Source organism: Lepisosteus platostomus, chromosome 16 (assembly GCF_059453375.1).
Source record: "Lepisosteus platostomus isolate fLepPlt1 chromosome 16, fLepPlt1.hap1, whole genome shotgun sequence".
Taxonomy (NCBI): Eukaryota; Metazoa; Chordata; class Actinopteri; order Semionotiformes; family Lepisosteidae; genus Lepisosteus; species Lepisosteus platostomus.
Genome location: NC_142626.1, coordinates 15695188 through 15701187, shown reverse-complemented (window position 1 = coordinate 15701187; position 6000 = coordinate 15695188).

The window sequence follows — 6000 nt, the reverse complement described above, 5'->3', positions numbered from 1 at the left end:
CTTTTACTGCAACGGACATAAAAACTCCCTTGCTTTTAACAGAGCGTTTCATAATTTCTAAATACGAAAATTATTTAAACTGCGACACTTATCATTCATTCCATTCCATTATCAGTCTTCCATTTCTCCCTAAACATTTTAAGCATGATAGTTTTATGAAACGGTACCCAAATATGCGATTGCTGTATAGAATGAATTTTAATTTAAAAAAATTATTTAACACGAAAATTAAGCTGTTTACATCTTCCGCTTGAGAACAGTCACCCGTTGCTACCCAACGCAGAAACACAGCCACTAACTAGCAAAGAGAGGACATTAGCTAGCCAATATGATAAAGAAATAAATGATTGTTTTGTTTATTTCTTTTGCACATTTATTTGAACATTTCCATCGATTGTACAAGCACTTGGAAACTGTCCAATCCCTAGTTCATCAGGCATTTTCTTTTACGCTGCGGGCATTCTCCCGGTCTGGCGCCGGTCTGTGTCTTCTAGGATATAATGCCAACGAACTCTTGTTTTTATGTCCAGTATAACAGACAATCTCCTTTGCTTTTAACTGAGCGTCTAACCCCTCTGATTGGAGAAAAAAGACATGCTGGTTTGCTATACAAACTGTACCAGGAAGATGATTTCTTTCTATTCGAAACGTGTACATTAAAAGTTTAAGAAGTAAAAACCTTACAGCGTACACAGATTTCTAAACTGATCAAGATCGTTATCTTTGTCTTATCCATAATAATGTTCACCACTCTGTCCAGCAAATTAATAATAAACTTTATTTTATATAGCGTTTTAAACGAATAAGTAATTAGATTGCTCATAAACCTAATCACTTTTTCTACATAAACACAGCGTGATTGCTCTCTGAAAATGCTTTTTCTTTTTATTTAGGCTCAGATTTCAACTATAGATCGTATTATTATAAACTTTCTTGGAAAAATGTATTTTATGTAAACCATGTTTGCTATTAATTCATTTAGGGCTAGAATATGTTCATTGTCTTCCAATCGAGTCGAGTTGACATTAGAAGCTTGCCACGCCCGGACTGTTACACCAACGCATTAGCATGTTAAAGCGATTTTATTGAGGAGCCTAGCTTTCTTAACTAGTAAGTACTGTACTTCCTTGGCTTTGGAGGGGGGAGGTGGCTTTCGCTGGAAATCTCGCCCCCTTCTACTTTGAAAATACCTGTAAAACTGGTTTAATTTGTCACAGCCAGCACTCCCGCAGAGAAGGGGGTTGTACTCGTTAATGTCTTAGCCGGAACACATCATTATATCTCATTTTGTATTTCTATAAAAAAATCGTTTACCCAGCTTAACACTATTGCTGTTATTGTTTTTATCCTGTAAAGCGCTTTGAGGAGCACAGCTTTCTCACCACTTAGATTACTTTTTGATACCATCCTTACACAAAGCAGAAACTTCTTGTATTTTCTGATGACATACAAGTGGAAAGATTACAGATTTTAATCGTCTTTTTTTCTGAACCAGGGAAAATCTGATCATGTTTCTCTATAACAATAATAAAAAACTTTATTTTACATATCATCTTTAAAGTGGCATCTCAAAGCAATACAGTAGATGTAAACCACAGATTACAAAGTAAATATCCAGACAAACGCAAACGCGTTTTTAATAAAATGCTTTTATTCATTCTGCAGAGAAAGAGTAAAACCTGGGCGTAACAGCTGTTCCTTTTTCTGATCACTCGCTCTCTGGATAAACATCTCACCTGTCCTGTTCTTTGTTTTCCTAATTTGCTGATTATGCCTTCTGCGATCCACTCCTGCCCTCACACCTAAAGAAGACTATTTTAAATTTCTTTGCACGGTCCATTGTGCAATTAACCGTTGTATGTGCTGTCCTTAAGGTGATATCACATAAAGGTGATATGTAAAATAATGTTTTTTATTATTGTTATAGAGAAACATGATCAGATTTTCCACGGTTCAGAAAAAAATATCTAAAGTATACTAGTTTGTCACTAGTATACTTTTAATACACTCTTTGCTGTGCTCTAGAGGATCCTTGTGATATTTCGAGCTCTGGTTGAATGATAAGTGTCGCAGTTTAAATAAATTTCGTAGTTTGAAATTATGAAATGCTCTGTTAAAAGCAAGGGAGTTTTTATGTCCGTTGCAGTTTTTTTGAATCCCCAGCGGAACACATTCCATAAGAATCAGCGCTTTTATATATCGCCTTTAAAGGTGGCTTCTCAAAACGCTTTACAGGATAAAAACAACAATAACAGCAACAACAACAGTATTGTATTTCATTGCACTTTGACAGATCGTCCTTAAATCAATTGTTGACTTTTCTCTCTTTACTACTGAACTTGTTTGGATTGACTGAGCTCCGTTCTGTACCACACAATGATCCCCCCAGAGTCTCTGCCCCGGGTGATTTGGGTTTTTTTGAGGGTAAAAAAACTCTCTCTCGCTTGCCCTCCCCCCCCTGTGTACTGTCTGTTTTTTTGTGCTGTCCTTTGACAAAACAAGGCTCGCCAGATAATGTGAATCGAAACCTGTTTTTCTAGCTTTTAAAGTCGTGCGATGTTTAAGCGGGAACACATCATTATATCTTACATATGAAAAATACATAATATAGCTCCCAAACAAACGCAAACGTGTTTTTAATAAGATGCTTTTATTCACTCATAATCCGACAATTTCAGGAAGACTAATGGAGGTCTGGCTTTTTTTCTGGAAAACGATATATCTGGTCTTTTAAAGATTGACTGTCAGCTCCCAGGTCTGACAGTGCTGCTCCAGCTGTGCCAGGTTCTGCCGCAGCCTCTGTTCTGTGGGCGACAGCAGGACCAGGTCGTCTGCAAAGAGCAGGAACTCGATTTTTTGTAATTAATGCAGATCAGTAAATCAAGGGACAAAACAATTATTGCGCCTGGCTCCTCAATGAGCTTTGACATGCTAATGCGTTGGTTTAACAGTCCGGGTGTGGCAATGTTTTTTGTTATTGTTATAGAGAAACATGATCAGATTTTCCCCGGTTCAGAAAAGATCTAAAGTATACTAGTTTGTCACTCTTCTTATCCCCTCTTTGCTAAATGGCTTTTGAAAAGAGTCACATGAAGAGAGAGGTGAAACAGCCCTACACAGCCCTGTCGCAGTACACAAATATAATTATATCTTATTCATTTCTTTAGATATGCGATTCTTTTAATACAGTGCTTTTAATACTGTGCTCTAGAGGATCCTTGTGATATTTCGAGCTCTGGTTGAATGATAAGTGTCGCAGTTTAAATAATTTTCGTAGTTAGAAATTATGGAACGCTCTGTTAAAAGCAAGGGAGTTTTTATGTCCCTTGCAGTTTTTTTGCAACATGAATATAATTATATCGTTATTAATTTCTTTAGATACGCGATTCCATATTATATTCCCTTTTAATCAAATTCTAAAAGTATGCTTGTTGACTCCGGTATCACGTTAGTTAAAGACTTCGATGCTTAAAATGTTTAGGGAGAAATGGAATACTGGTGTGTATGTTTTCTTTAAAGTACCAAGACCAGCCATATACTGTATGTTTGAGTTCCAAAATTAATATCGTTTATTGCCTTCACACGCGTTACAGTATGTTCCTATTCTTTTTATGCTCAGGTACTAAGATTTCCCTTCAGTGGTAAAATTCCATATAAATATTCAATACTTAAACGGTCACAGTTAAGACATTAAATATACATATACATACTGTATACAGTACAGTTTGCATACGGTAATAAGTTTATGTTCCTAAATCAATCTCTTTTATGAGCATGTGAAAGGCATGGTGAATTGATTCTCAAAAATTACTGTACTTTGCATGATTGGAAACAAATACATGATTGCGAAATGCTGTGGTGTTACTTTTACAAAGACGGTCAATGAAAAAAATAATGTGGACCAGGGCAATACTTTGAGTTGTCAGCTTGTCCAAGGTCATTTATTATTAATACTATTAGTGATATCTTCGTTAAAGACTTTGATGGCCACAGCTCTAACATGAGAGGTTGAGCTTTATTAGCTCCACCTTGCGGAAATTCCGGATACTATTATTTTGCTTGCGGTATTATAGGAGAATTTACGGTAACTAGCGGTATTTACCGGTAACTCGCGGTAGACTGCGTAAAGCGCACCGCAAAATAATGCAGTATCGCCCGCGCATTTTGAATGGCTGCATCTGTACATTCTGTGGGTGACAGGGCCTTCTCTAGCTATACCCCAGAGCTCTGGATTTGTATCCCCAGTGATATCAGAGTCACCTACCCTGAGTGCATTTAAATCTAACCTCAAAACTTTCCTTTTAGTGTCTGTATTTGCTTCATTTTCTAACTTTGGTAGCACTTCTAACTGCTTGTCTTTCTTATACAGTATGTATTTACTTTGTAACTCGTGGTCCTTATAACTGTTTTTACACCTGCTATATTGTTTTGAGATGCTTGGATATGTGCTATATAAAATAAAGTTTACAGTTACTGTTATTGTTATAGAGAAACATGATCAGATTTTCCCTGGTTCAGAAAAAAAAAGTTCAAAACTATACTGGTTTGTCACTCTTCTCACACCATCTTTGTTAAATGGCTTTGCATACTGATCTGATCAATCACACTGTACATATTTTCTGTGCTTTCCCTATCCTGTTAGATTTATAATTATAATCACTTTCTCAAAATGAGTCATTTCAAAATACCTGTTTTCACTGTTACCAACTTACACCAACACAGTGACAAAATTTACACTGATCTTAACTTGACAGCTGCTGAGTCCTAAATTCATTCTGCTACCAACATTGGTTTAGATTTCTATTCTTATGTCTTTATTTTTGTGGTTCCATTGGTGACAGGCTAAATTACTTTCTTTGAAAAATGTCTTTTATGTGTGGCAAAAAAAAACGGACTTGCTTTAATGAATGTTCAACTATTTAAGAAGCCTTCCATGAAACCATGTTTGCTACTAATTCATATACTTTAAGGCTTTCTGATAAAATTACTGTTTTTCATGTTAGTTAATTTTCTGACTCTTTCAAACCTTCATTCTCACCCTGCCAGAAATGCACCTTATTATTCAAGTGCCTCACTCTCTGCCAAATCTGTTTCAGGTTCAGACGTTCTTTTGTAAAACACAGCTTTCTGTGATTTCTTGTATATCTAAGCTTTGCAAGTGTCCCTGCATCCCTCTGCTGCACTGTGTCTGGTCATGAAATTTTTCTGTTTGCTTATTTCAAAGTAACACCAGCTCCATTTCTAAAACATTTTGCTCATGTGCATTTTTGTATTTATTTACATCTCTAACATTTTTTATGTCCTAAATTTTAATTTGCCTTAATTTGTTAGACTGAATTTTAGTTTCACCCTTAAAAAGCTTGAATTTTCTCTATCTTTTATTTCTTTTCCTACAGAGCTCTTTAATTGTGAAGTATCTGGCATGTTTACATTAATCTATGCACATTTTAAACTGTTATTACTGATCACGAATTATTGCATTATGGCTTAATTCACCCTTTCCTGAACTTCTATGGCAAGCAGTGCTAGTTCTGTCTCTGTTGCTATCTTTTGCAGCTGAAATCTCACTGTTTAAAAGAATAAGGAATTAGATTTCTCATAAATACATTTATTTCTTCATTTTCTAATTGAATGAAATTAGTTTATGTGTCAAATACGCAGCCACGTACTATGATACAGGGCACGCTAATACTTGAGTGGACACAAGAGCTACTATGTAATTCTATACCATTGTATAGGAATGTGTGCTCTGAACATAAATGACTAATTGTATTTAAAAAAAAACGTTATCTCCAGAAAATAGGGAAGTAGGAGAATGTGAGTGGAAAGCATGATAGATAACAGAAAAATATTTCAAAACTGTTCTAGGTTAATTTGAGAAAAATACACCAAGCGTCTCTGTGTTTCGCTCCCATGCACATGAAATTAAAACTTCTTTTAACTTCTGAGACGAACTCCTGAAGCGGAAACGGGGGAAAATGCAAGCTTGCGGATTGCTAA